Consider the following 13,633-nt stretch of genomic DNA (forward strand, 5'->3'; position numbering starts at 1 on the left):
ACTGTCAATGTGTGGAAACAAGAAAAGGTCTACTGTAAGTATTAGTAGAAGCAGACATAGCCTAAGTGTGAGTTCTGTGGTTGACACTTATCGAGTAGCCTAGTCAGGTCATTAACATGCAGCAACAGCATGTCACATAAGGGATGTTACTGTATCTAAATAGAAAATGGTATAAAGTCAGAATACTGATGTTGTATTTATTTATTTGAGGAGTGGGCCTTCATGTTTTACAAGAAACAAAATGTGACCCATTCCCATCACTGTTCATCAGCTGCATCAAAGGGGTACGGAAAGTTCCAGAACCGATGAAAAGGGAGTATCTTTGGTACCAGTGTTCGAGACTAGAGCTCTCCCTACTGACATCTCAACATTACTGCAGCCTCCAGGCTTCATATGTCCCTACAAGTCCAATGAAAATAGACAAAATTGAAGATGAAATAACATTTGAAAATGTAAATATATATATATAGAATAAACCAGGCACACATGTGAAAATACTGTGTTATTGGGAGTTATATTGAACTGGTGTTTGAATTGAGCGAACAAGTGAACTCAGCTAGCTTGTTAGCTACATGAAGTGGCTGTTATTCAGTGATAAACAAGCATTTTTGTGCATCACACACCTACTCTGAATGTACTGGATTGTGATCAATATGATGCGCTGCCGCTGAATTACAGCAAGACCCCATCATTAGCGAGAGAGCTAGCTAGTTGGCTAACATTTATCTACCAACATTAGCTAGCTAGAAACAACAGACAACCGTGAGCTGTCATTATGCCAAGGCCAAGGCAAGCTGCTCTAAATTTCCAGTGTGTGCTTGTGTGAAAGAGATGTCTTCATCTCAGTTCCCAGTCCAGAGCCTCCAACGGGGGTTCCCAGTCCAGAGCCTCCGGCGACGATCCACGGTCGAGAGCCTCCGGTGACAATCCACGGTCCGGAGCCTCTGGCGACGATCCACGGTCCGGCTCCTCCGCCGACGATCCACGGTCCAGAGTCCTTGGCAACGATCTACGGTCCAGAGTCCTTGGCGACGATCCGCTGTCCGGAGCCTCCGGCGACGATCCACGATCCGGTTCCTCCGGCGACGATCCATGGTCTGGTTCCACGGAAACGGAGCAGGGTCTACGTCCTGAACCGGAGCCGCCACCGAGGCTAGATGCCCACCCGAACCCTCCCCATAGAGTCAGGTTTTGCGGCCGGAGAACGCACCTTGGGGGGGTGCTGTCACACCCTGACCTTAGAGAGCCTTTTGATTCTCTATTTTGGTTAGGTCAGGGTGTGACTAGGGTGGGTACTCTAGTTTTTTGTATTTCTATGTTGGCCTGGTATGGTTCCCAATCAGAGGCATCTGTCTATAGTTGTCTCTGATTGGGGATCATATTTAGACAGCCTTTTCTCACCTGTTTGTGGGATCTTGTTTTTGTATTGTTGATTTTGAGCCCTACAAAGCTGCACGTTCGTTTCATTGTGTACAGTACCGGTACCTAATAATAATGTCCTCAATAACAATAACAACATAACAAACTAATGAAACACAACACTGGCTAGTACTTGACCAAGTCACATTTAAGCACACAAACACTGATGTCTATAGTAGTATAAGCCACTATCATATTATGTTACAATGTTGGCCCTTATGTACAGCAGAGGAGGCTGGTGATAGAAGGAGATGGTGCTGCAGTGGATGCTAATTTGTGTTTTTTATGCTGGTTTTAACTTTTTGTGTTCTTAATGTCTCTGCCATAATTTTGTAATAGGTCTGGGTGTAGCTGGTGAAGGGAGTCAGGCGCAGGACAGCAGAGATAAATAATACACGTCATTTTACTCAAGACTTAAAAATTGTCAATAATACTTAACCCACAATACGGACCGTAAATACAACAAACAATCACTCACAAACAACCATGGAGGACAGAGGGTTAAATAATGAACAAGTAATTGAGGGAGTGAAACCAGGTGTGTAAGACAAGGACAAAACAAATGGAAAATGGAAGTGGATCGGTGATGGCTAGAAGGCTGGTGACGTCGACCACCGAATGCCGCCCGAACAAGGAGAGGGACCGACTTCGGTGGAAGTCGTGACACATTTAATTTGGCCTACAGCTTCTAAACATCACAACAGTGATCACTAAACTCGATTTGGACTAAAATTTCAACTTCAACGAGTCTGCAACTTTGGACATTCTGCTTACTCCGGACCAGACCCTGATCCCCGGCAACCCTGATCCCCGGTAGCCTAGAGTCAAGCGAGCAGGAATCCTGACGAGATTACGTCGGTGATCAAATAGACCAACAAATAGACCAACAAACTGGATGAGCTCGAAGACTCTCCTGTCAACGGGACCTGAATAACTGTAATATATGTTTCTCAGAGTCGTGGCTGAACGTGGATTTACATCGTGGATTTATATTGTGGATTTACATTGTGGATTTACATCTTGCTGATTTGTCTACACTGTTAGAAAATAAATGGTGCTATCTAGAACCTAAAAGGGTTATTTGGTTCTCCCCATAGGACAACACTTTGAAGAACAATTTTTGTTTCCAGGTAGAACACTTTTGGGTTCCATATAGAACCCTTTCCACAGAGGGTTCTACATGGAACACAAAAAGGTTCTACCTGGAACCAAAAATAATTATACATAGAACCAAAAAGGGTGCTCCTATGGGGACAGCCGAAGAACACTTTTGGATCCTCACCTGTGCAACTAGGAGGAACAAAACTCTAGTTCACCTATACTCTACACATTAATAAAAGGCCATCCATTGCCCTATCTCTGGCAAATCAGACCATACCTTTGTCCTCCTGCTTCCTGCCTACAAGCAAATCCTCAAAAAGGACGTACCAGAGACACGCTCAATACAGAAGTGGTCCGATCAAGTGGAAGCTCAGCTACAGGACTGTTTCACTTGCACAGACTAGAATATGTTCCGGGATTCATCCAATAACATTGAGGAATTGACCACGTCTTTCACCGCTTCATTAATAAGTGCATCGCCGACATTGTCACCACAGTGACCTACAGACGTACCTCAACCAGAAGCCATGGATTACAGGCAACATCTGCACAGAGCTAAAGGCTAATTCTGCGACCACATCTAGATGAGCAATCAAACCGGAAACGCGTCAATACAGGACTAAGGCTGAATCCTACTATGCTGGCTCTGAAGCGAGAAGCATGTGGCTGGGCTTGTAAACTATCATGGATTACAAAGGGAAATCCAGCCGCGAGCTGCCCAGTGACACAAGTCCACCAGACGAGCTACAGTAAGTTACTTCTATGCTCGCTTAGTCTATTATCTATCCTGATACCTAGTCACTTTACCCCTCCCTATGGGGCAGCAGGTAGCCTAGTGGTTAAGAGCGTTGGGCCAGTAAAGGTTGCTGTTTTGACTTCCTGAACTGGCAAAAGCAGTAAATTCTGCAGTTCTGCCCTTGATCAAGGCAGTTAACCCACAACAACTGCTCCCGGGCATCGATTACGTACAATAATACAGCGCCACACACCTCTCTGATTCAGAGGGGTTGAATTAAATGTAGAAGACACATTTCAGTTGAATGCATTCAGTTGTGCAACTGACTAGGTATCCCCCTTTCCCTTATATGTATGTACACAAACACCTCATTACCTCGTAGCCCTGCACATCAACTCTGTACTGTGAAACAGATGTAATTTTTACTCGTTATTGATATTCGTTATTCTCTCTGTATTTATTCCTTGTGTCACTATTTCCCTCAAAACATTTATACAGTGGAAGTATTCAGACCCCTTTACTTTTTTTTAGACATTTTGTTACGTTACAGCCTTATTCTAAAATGGATTAAATAAACCATTTCCCTCATCATTCTACCGTAATTTCTGGACTATAAGCCGCTACTTTATTCCCACACTTTGAACCTCGCGGTTTATACAATAATGCGGCTAATTTATGGATTTTTCCCGCTTTCACAAGATTCATGCCGCAAAAAACTGAGCACCGTCACATAATGTGACGTAAATCGAGCGCGCTCAAACTTCCCATCATTCTGATTACGGTAGTAATTTTGTCACCCTCATCATGGCAAAGACACGGAGAAATGCATATGATGCAGCTTTCAAGTTGAAGGCGATAAATCTTGCTGTTGGAAAAGGAAATAGAGCTGCTGCACGGGAGCTTGGCCTTAATGAGTCGATGATAAGACGTTGGAAACAGCAGCGTGAGGAACTGACTCAGTGCAGAAAGACAACAAAAGCTTTCAGAGGGAAGAAAAGCAGATGGCCCAAAGTATTTGCAGCCACTCGACATCAGTGTAAATCGTGCATTTAAGGTGGCGCTCCTTGTTCAGTGGGAGGCTTGGATGACAAGTGGGAAGAAATCCTTCACTAAAACAGGCCGCAGGCGAAGAGCATCTTCTGGTCAAGTCTGCCAGTGGGTCCTGACAGCGTGGAGCATTGTCAAAAAATCCACTATCATCAACGGGTTACGAAAGGCTGGACTGCTGCGTGTTGAATGGGCAGCATGAGCTCAGCGGGGTATTTGCCTCCGGATGAAAGTGAGGAGAGCGACAATGAAAACGATCCAACATCGGATGAAACAATTCTGAGGCTATTCAACTCCGACACCGAAGGAGATGACTTCAGTGGTTTCAGGCACAGGAGGAGGAAGATAGTGACCAATGACTTTCTTGGGAGGCTACTGTTTTAATTTTTGTTACAAGCTGTGTTTCGTTAAAGCCTATTTATTTTTGTTACAAGCCGTGTTTCGTTTAAAGGCTGTGTAAAGTTCATTTGTTTCAATGTACCGGTAGGCACCTGCGGCTTATAGACATGTTCAGCTTATTTATGTACAAAATACAAATTTTTAAATAATTCAGTGGGTGCGGTTTATATTCAGGTGCGCTTAATAGTCCAGCAATTACGGTAAACACAATACACCATAAAGACAAATCATAATCTGTTTTTTGAATTTACATAAGTATACATAACCTTTGTTATGATACTCGAAATTGAGCTCAGGTGCATCCTGTTTCCATTCATTATCTTTCAAATGTGATTGGAGTCCACCTGTGGTGAATTCAATTGATTGGACATGATTTGAAAGTAAATGTCAGAGCAAAAAGCAAGCCATGACGTCGAAGAAATTGTCTGTAGAGCTCCGAGACAGGATTGGGTCTTGGAAAAGAACTCGGGAAGGGTATAAAAAAGTCTGCACTATTGAAGGTCCCCAAGAACACAGTGGCCTCCATCATTCTTAAATGGAAGAATGGAGCAATCGGGGGAGAAGGGCCTTGGTCAGGTAGGTGACCAAGAACCCGATGGTCACTCTGACAGAGCTCCAGTGTTCCTCTGTGGAGATGGGAGAACCTTCCAGAAGGACAACCATCTCTGCAGCACTCCACCAATCAGGCCTTTATGGTCGAGTGGCCAGATGGAAGCCACTCCTCAGTAAAAGGCACATGACAGCAAGCTTGAACCCTGCCTAAAGGCACCTAAATGAGATTCTCTGGTCTGAGGAAACCAAGATGGAACTCTTTGGCCTGAATAGCGTAGTGTCACATCTGGAGGTAACCTGGCACATCCCTACGATGAAGGATGGTGGTGGCAGCATAATGCTGTGGGGATGTTTTTCAGCAACAGGGACTGGTAGACTAGTCAGGATCGAGGGAAAGATGAACGGAGCGAAGTACAGAGAGATCCGTGATGAAATCCTGCTCCAGAGCATGCATCACCTTCCAACAAGACAACGACACTAAGCATATAGCCAAGACAACGCAGGAGTGGCTTTGGGACAAGTCTCTGAATGTCCTTTAGTGGCCCATCCAGAGGCAGGACATACCTGATGGAACATCTCTGGAGAGACCTGAAAATAGCTGTGCAGCGACGCTCCCCATCCAACCTGACAGAGCTTGAGAGCATCTGCAGAGAAGAATGAGAATGAGAGAAACTCCCCAAATTCAAGTTTGCTAAGCTTGTTGCATCATAGACAATAATACTCAAGGCTGTAATTGCTGACAAGGTGCTTCAACAAAGTACTGAGTAAAAGGTCTTAATACTTATGGAAATGTGATATTTCAGTTTAACATTTTTATAAATTTGCAAAAATGCCTAAAAAACTGTTTTTGCTTTTATCATTATGGGGTATTGTGTTTAGATTGATGAGGGGGGAAAACAATTGAATCCATTTTAGAAGAAGGCTGTAACGTAACAAAATATGGAAAAAGTCAGGGGGTCTGAATACTTTCAGAATGCTCTGTATTTTTATCTTTAACTCTGCATTGTTGGAAAGGACCCGTTTAGTCAGCATTTCAATCCACCTTCACTGTGTCTCATGTTAATACTACTCCTAAACACAACCCACCATCACTGTCTCATGTTAATACTACTCCTAAACACAACCCACCATCACTGTCTCATGTTAATACTACTCCTAAACACAACCCACCATCACTGTCTCATGTTAATACTACTCCTAAACACAACCCACCATCACTGTGTCTCATGTTAATACTACTCCTAAACACAACCCACCATCACTGTGTCTCATGTTAATACTACTCCTAAACACAACCCACCATCACTGTGTCTCAGGTTAATACTACTCCTAAACACAACCCACCATCACTGTGTCTCATGTTAATACTACTCCTAAACACAACCCACCATCACTGTCTCATGTTAATACACAACCCACCATCACTGAGTCTCATGTTAATACTACTCCTAAACACAACCCACCATCACTGTCTCATGTTAATACTACTCCTAAACACAACCCACCATCACTGTGTCTCATGTTAATACTACCCCTAAACACAACCCACCATCACTGTGTCTCATGTTAATACTACTCCTAAACACAACCCACCATCACTGTGTCTCATGTTAATACTACTCCTAAACACAACCCACCATCACTGTGTCTCATGTTAATACTACTCATAAACACAACCCACCATCACTGTGTCTCATGTTAATACTACTCCTAAACTGTAACGGCGTTCTTCGTTTGTTGAAAGAAGAGAGTCGGACCGAAATGCAGCGTGTAGGTTACTCATGTTTTTAATGAATGAAGACGGTACATGAAATAACTAAATACAAAAACAACAAACGGAATGTGAAACTAATTACAGCCTATCTGGTGAATACACAAAGACAGGGACAATCACCCACGAAATACAAAGCGAAACTAAGGCTGCCTAAATACGGTTCCCAATCCAAGACAACAAGAATCACCTGACTGATTGGGAATCGCCTCAGGCAGCCAATCCTATACCACTACCCTAATCAGCCGCGATCCCAAATAATACAAACCCCAATACGACAACAACATATAAACCCATGTCACACCCTGGCCTACCCAAACAATTAACAAAAACACAAAATACAATGACCAAGGCGTGACATAAACACAACCCACCATCACTGTGTCTCATGTTAATACTACTCCTAAACACAACCCACCATCACTGTGTCTCATGTTAATACTACTCCTAAACACAACCCACCATCACTGTGTCTCATGTTAATACTACTCCTAAACACAACCCACCATCACTGTGTCTCATGTTAATACTACTCATAAACACAACCCACCATCACTGTGTCTCATGTTAATACTACTCCTAAACACAACCCACCATCACTGTGTCTCATGGTAATACTACTCCTAAACACAACCCACCATCACTGTGTCTCATGTTAATACTACTCATAAACACAACCCACCATCACTGTGTCTCATGTTAATACTACTCCTAAACACAACCCACCATCACTGTGTCTCATGGTAATACTACTCCTAAACACAACCCACCATCACTGTGTCTCATGTTAATACTACTCCTAAACACAACCCACCATCACTGTGTCTCATGTTAATACTACTCCTAAACACAACCCACCATCACTGTGTCTCATGTTAATACTACTCCTAAACACAACCCACCATCACTGTGTATCATGTTAATACTACTCCTAAACACAACCCACCATCACTGTGTCTCATGTTAATACACAACCCACCATCACTGTGTCTCATGTTAATACTACTCCTAAACCCAACCCACCATCACTGTGTCTCATGTTAATACTACTCCTAAACACAACCCACCTTCACTGTGTCTCATGTTAATACTACTCCTAAACACAACCCACCATCACTGTCTCATGTTAATACTACTCCTAAACACACCCCACCATCACTGTGTCTCATGTTAATACTACTCCTAAACACAACCCACCATCACTGTCTCATGTTAATACTACTCCTAAACACAACCCACCATCACTGTGTCTCATGTTAATACTACTCCTAAACACAACCCACCATCACTGTCTCATGTTAATACTACTCCTAAACACAACCCACCATCACTGTGTCTCATGTTAATACTACTCCTAAACACAACCGACCATCACTGTGTCTCATGTTAATACTACTCCTATACACAACCACCATCACTGTGTCTCATGTTAATACTACTCCTAAAGCTCACGTGAAGTATCCACTCAATCACTCTTACTTTCACTCTAAACAAAAAAGTCTCCTCAACAATCTATTGCTCTCAGAGGCCTCAAAATAGCATGCACAAGTCTTATATTTCAAACCACGTCATTAAACTCACCGAAGACGCGCTGCCCATGCTGTCACAAAATACAGTGTTTTTCTGCACTTAAAATGCATGTAAAATATTAACCCAAAATTCATGAAACACCATCCAAATATCTTACGCATAGATTCACATGCAAAGCATAATTCATACTCAAATTTTCTACATTACACATGTCTAGGCTAACAGACAAACAAACTGTATGTAGGTCTACATTATGTATGTCTAGGCTAACAGACAAACAAACTGTATGTAGGTCTACATTATGTATGTCTAGGCTAACAGACAAGCAAACTGTATGTATGTCTACATTATGTATGTCTAGGTTAACAGACAAACAAACTGTATGTAGGTCTACATTATGTATGTCTAGGTTAACAGACACACAAACTGTATGTAGGTCTACATTATGTATGTCTAGGCTAACAGAGAAACAGACTGTATGTTGGTCTACATTATGTATGTCTAGGTTAACAGACAAACAAAACAGCAGTATAAAACATTGTTATGCCTGGTAGAAGTTTGATGACTAGAAACAAGTAATAATGAGAATATAGACATCATCAAGCGTACTTACAGCGTGAGGAGAGAGAGGGGAGGTGAGCTCACTGTCCAAGCAGAGAATGAAACAGAATGCTGTGAGTTCTGTGGTTGACAGCAACTAGATGTACTGAGGGGCTGAAAGGTGCTGCAGAGCTGGCTTCCTGTCTTCATGATGCCTCTTCCTGGTAACCAACACGTCAGTGAAGGGCTTTAAGAACGGTGTGAACATCTTCATGAGGAGAGAGAGGGACTTTACAAGAAATGTCTGTCTGATATGTCATAGGCTACTTGTATTTCTTCATTGGTGGCTACAATATGGAGAGTGGATAGATGGGTCCCTCCTGAGAGGTTTGAGAAACACTAGTTCTGGTGGGGGTGCTGTTCATTCCCCAAACATGTTGGTAAAACTGTTTTTGGTTTTTATAACACCAGTATCCATAGCCTTTCTGAATAATGACATTACATTAATAATGACACTACATCTGATTTGATTAAACTGTATTTTATTATGAATGAATACAACTGATTGACATAATAAAACACTAAGTCATTTGTACACTCAGCTCCTCCACATGCTGAGAGGATACAGACAGATTGTCTTTTTACATTGATGCTCTCAATCAATCATTCTGTGCTCCTCATATTGTCACTTTAGTCAACTTGAATTGAATTAGTCCACTGAACATCATGTACAGTATAAAATCACTGAACTGAAGATACGGGCCTTGATCCAATATCCACAGTAGCACACTACTTGTTTCAGTTTAGGTGGTCTGATGTGGATGTTAGAACACCGCATGGACACTGAGGGCGTTCCAGGCTGACTACATTGCAGTCATGCTGTGCACAGCATCCAATGGTTGTGTGCCACATCATTGATTGAGCAGTCAGGAAACGCAGGTTAACTGATATCTTAAACACAAACACCTATCCAGGCATTGTGAGATCTGGCAGGCGACTGTAATATAGTCTGCCTGGAACAGGCCCTATATTCATTTGCAATTCAATTCAAAATCAGCTCAGGCTGAGGGAGCGGGGAAAGGAAATCAGAGGAGCACTCCTCTTCACTTTGATTGACACTTCACACACTCATACTGTATGTCCAGTGTTCTGTCTGTGCTGTGTGTCAGAGGACTACAAAAGTGGTGGCCCCCCCAACACCCCCATTCTGTCCAAGCTTCCTGTTCCCTTTTAAGGCAGGTACACAGTCCCTATTCCTCTACCTCAATCTTCATATTCATTATTCTGTTCTTCCTCTTCCTCCTCTTCTTCTTCCCTCTGTTACATCCGGACGGTGGGAGTTTCTAGGGAGTTTTTCCTAGCCACCGTGCTTCTACACCTGCATTGCTTGCTGTTTGGGGTTTTAGGCTGGGTTTCTGTACAGCACTTTGAGATATCAGCTGATGTACGAAGGGCAAAATAAATACATTTGATTTGATTTGATTTGGTGTTCAGGGTGGTCAATGGGTCAATGGGTCAGGGGTCAGGGTAGTCTGGGTGGTCAGGGTAGTCTGGGTAGTCTGGGTGGTCAGGGTAGTCAGGGTAGTCTGGGTGTTCAGAGTGGTCAGGGTGGTCTGGGTAGTCTGGGTGGTCTGGGTGGTCAGGGTGGTCAGGGTAGTCTGGGTGGTCAGGGTGGTCAGGGTGTTCAGGGTTGCCATGGTTTCCTGTCTCTTCCTCTATGGTCAGGCTTGTGTTTGATGCGACATTTGTCACCATACAGGAAGCCAGTGATCCTCCAGAAGAAACACTCATCACCATTAATGGGAGCCATCCTCCTGGTCCTGGGAGAGAGACACACAAACAGTATGAAAACACAAGCACCTGCACGCAAGGGCTCCCATCCCCACCTTCTGTCAATTATCTGTAATTTTGTACAATTCATGGCCCATAGATTAGTAACAATTTAGAATACAACATTATAAATGCTTTATGTACGTTTATAATATATAGTTGATGTTTTGACAGATAGTCGGATGTCCTTACCCTGTGGCGGCGTACTGGGAGGCTGAGGAGGTGTTGAGGTCTAGGTTGGAGGTTGGTCCTCTGAGGAGAGGACCTAGCGGTCTGGGTACCAAATCACCAGTCTGGTGCTCTCCAGCTCCACCACCTGGACAGTAGGACAAACCGCAGCCACAGTCAAAATACATACAACATAATCCACTGTCAAAATCCATCAACAGCAGCCACTGTCAAAATGCATACAACATCATCCACTGTCAAAATACATACAACATCATCCACTGTCAAAATACATACAACAGCATCCATGTCACGCCTTGGTCTTAGTATTTTGTGTTTTCTTTATTTATTTGGTCAGGCCAGGGTGTGACATGGGTTATTGTGGTGTGTTTTTTGTATTGGGGTTTTGTGGGGTGTCTAGCATAGGCTTGGCTGCCTGAGGCGGTTCTCAATCAGAGTCAGGTGACAGTGGCGTTGTCTCTGATTGGGAACCATATTTAGGTAGCCTAGGTTTCACTGTGTGTTTTGTGGGTGATTGTTCCTGTCTCTGTGTTTGTTGTCACAAGATAGGTTTTCGCGTTTCGTTTGTTGTTTGTAATTTTAGTTATTTCATGTATCGTTCATTTTCATTAAAGAACACGAGTAACCACAACGCCGCATTTTGGTCCGACTGTCTTTCCACAGACGAACGCCGTTACAGAATCACCCACCCCACCCGGACCAAGCAGCGTGGAAAAAGGCAACAGCGGCAGCAGGAGCAGCGCGACAATAATTTCTGGACTTGGGAGGAAATCCTCGACGGGAGAGGACCCTGGGCTAAACCAGGGGAGTGTAGCCGCACCAAGGTGCAGCGAGAGAGGGACTGGACATGGGAGGACGAACTGGACGGTGAAGGACCTTGGGCTCAGCCTGGAGAATATCGCCTCCCCAAGGAAGAACTGGGGGCGGCGAAAGCGGAGAGGCGCTGGTATGAGGAGGCAGCACGGCAACGCGGATGGAAGCCTGAGAGTCAGCCCCAAAAATGTATTGGGGGGAGGAGTATGGCTATGCCAGGTAGGAGACCTGCACAAACTCCCTGTGCTTACCGGGGGGCTAGAGAGACCGGGCAGGCACCGTGTTATGCTATGGAGCGCACGGTGTTTCCAGTGCGGGTAACCACCACGCCGCATTTTGGTCCGACTGTCTTTCCACAGACGAACGCCGTTACAATCCACTGTCAAAATACATACAACATCATCCACTGTCAAAATACATACAACAGCAGCCACTGTCAAAATGCATACATCATCCACTGTCAAAATACATACAACAGACCCCACTGTCAAAATCCATACAACAGCATCCACTGTCAAAATACATACAACGTCATGTAAGTCTCTCTGGATAAGAGCGTCTGTTGACTAACATGTAGTTAGAGATGCAGATACTGATGGTCATACATTTTGAAAAGGTCCAATATGTGTTTCTCAGTGAGGTCCAAGGTGATGTTCCCCACCCAGAGACAGGGCCAGGGTGACCAGAGGAGGAGAGGAAGGGAGGGGACCATGGTCATAATAAATCCATTACAGCAACCTTACAACAACCCAACATTATGAATGTGACCTAAATGGCACCCTATCCCCAACACAGTGTTAAAGTAGTGCAGTATGTAGGAATAGGATGCTATTTGGGACAGTCTATAGAACCTATAACTGTAGGGATGTGTACTCACATTACATGATCTATTATTTAGATGTGGAACAACTCAAAAACAGACTGGGTGTGATTTCAGTGAACTAACCTGGTCTGTAATGATGAGATGAACTGGAAATTCATGTTAGTTAACAGGAGCTAATGTCCACACTTTAGCTCAGTGGGCTAATATGGTCTAGAGTCACACTAACAACCCAGGTATGATATAGAGTTAAACATACACATCCAGTAGAGTCCTGAGGGGAGGAGAGGTCCACAACTAGAGTCCTGACGGGAGGAGAGGTCCATCACTGGAGTCCTGAGGGGAGGAGAGGTCCACCACTGGAGTCCTGGGAGGAGGAGAGGTCCACCACTGGAGTCCTGGGAGGAGGAGAGGTCCACCACTAGAGTCCTGAGAGGGAGGAGAGGTCCACCACTGGAGTCCTGGGAGGAGGAGAGGTCCACCACTGGAGTCCTGGGAGGAGGAGAGGTCCACCACTGGAGTCCTGGGAGGAGGAGAGGTCCACCACTGGAGTCCTGGGAGGAGGAGAGGTCCACCACTAGAGTCCTGAGAGGGAGGAGAGGTCCACCACTGGAGTTCTGAGAGGGAGGAGAGACAGAAAACCAAACCTCAACTTCGGACACATTGAGTTATCCAACTCTACTTCCACCAACTCCATTATGCCGGAGCCTGACCCCTGTCTCCCCTCATCATGAGCTGCAGGACCTTGCAGTTGAAGACCTCAGTGGAGGACTCATCTCAGTCCTGATCCAGCTTTAACACCTGATCCATGGCCCTTTCTGCCTCACCATACAGCTGGAGAGAGAAGAGGGGAGGGATGGGAGGAGAGGGGGGGTGAGAGGAGGTA

General features: G+C 44.3%; 1 pseudogene; it reads right to left on the reverse strand.

Moving 5' to 3' along the window:
- LOC115124502 (B-cell receptor CD22-like) overlaps positions 1–13,633 on the reverse strand; it is a 57,042-nt pseudogene that overhangs the window by 30,647 nt on the left and 12,762 nt on the right.

Source organism: Oncorhynchus nerka, linkage group LG15 (assembly GCF_034236695.1).
Source record: "Oncorhynchus nerka isolate Pitt River linkage group LG15, Oner_Uvic_2.0, whole genome shotgun sequence".
NCBI classification, from domain to species: domain Eukaryota; kingdom Metazoa; phylum Chordata; class Actinopteri; order Salmoniformes; family Salmonidae; genus Oncorhynchus; species Oncorhynchus nerka.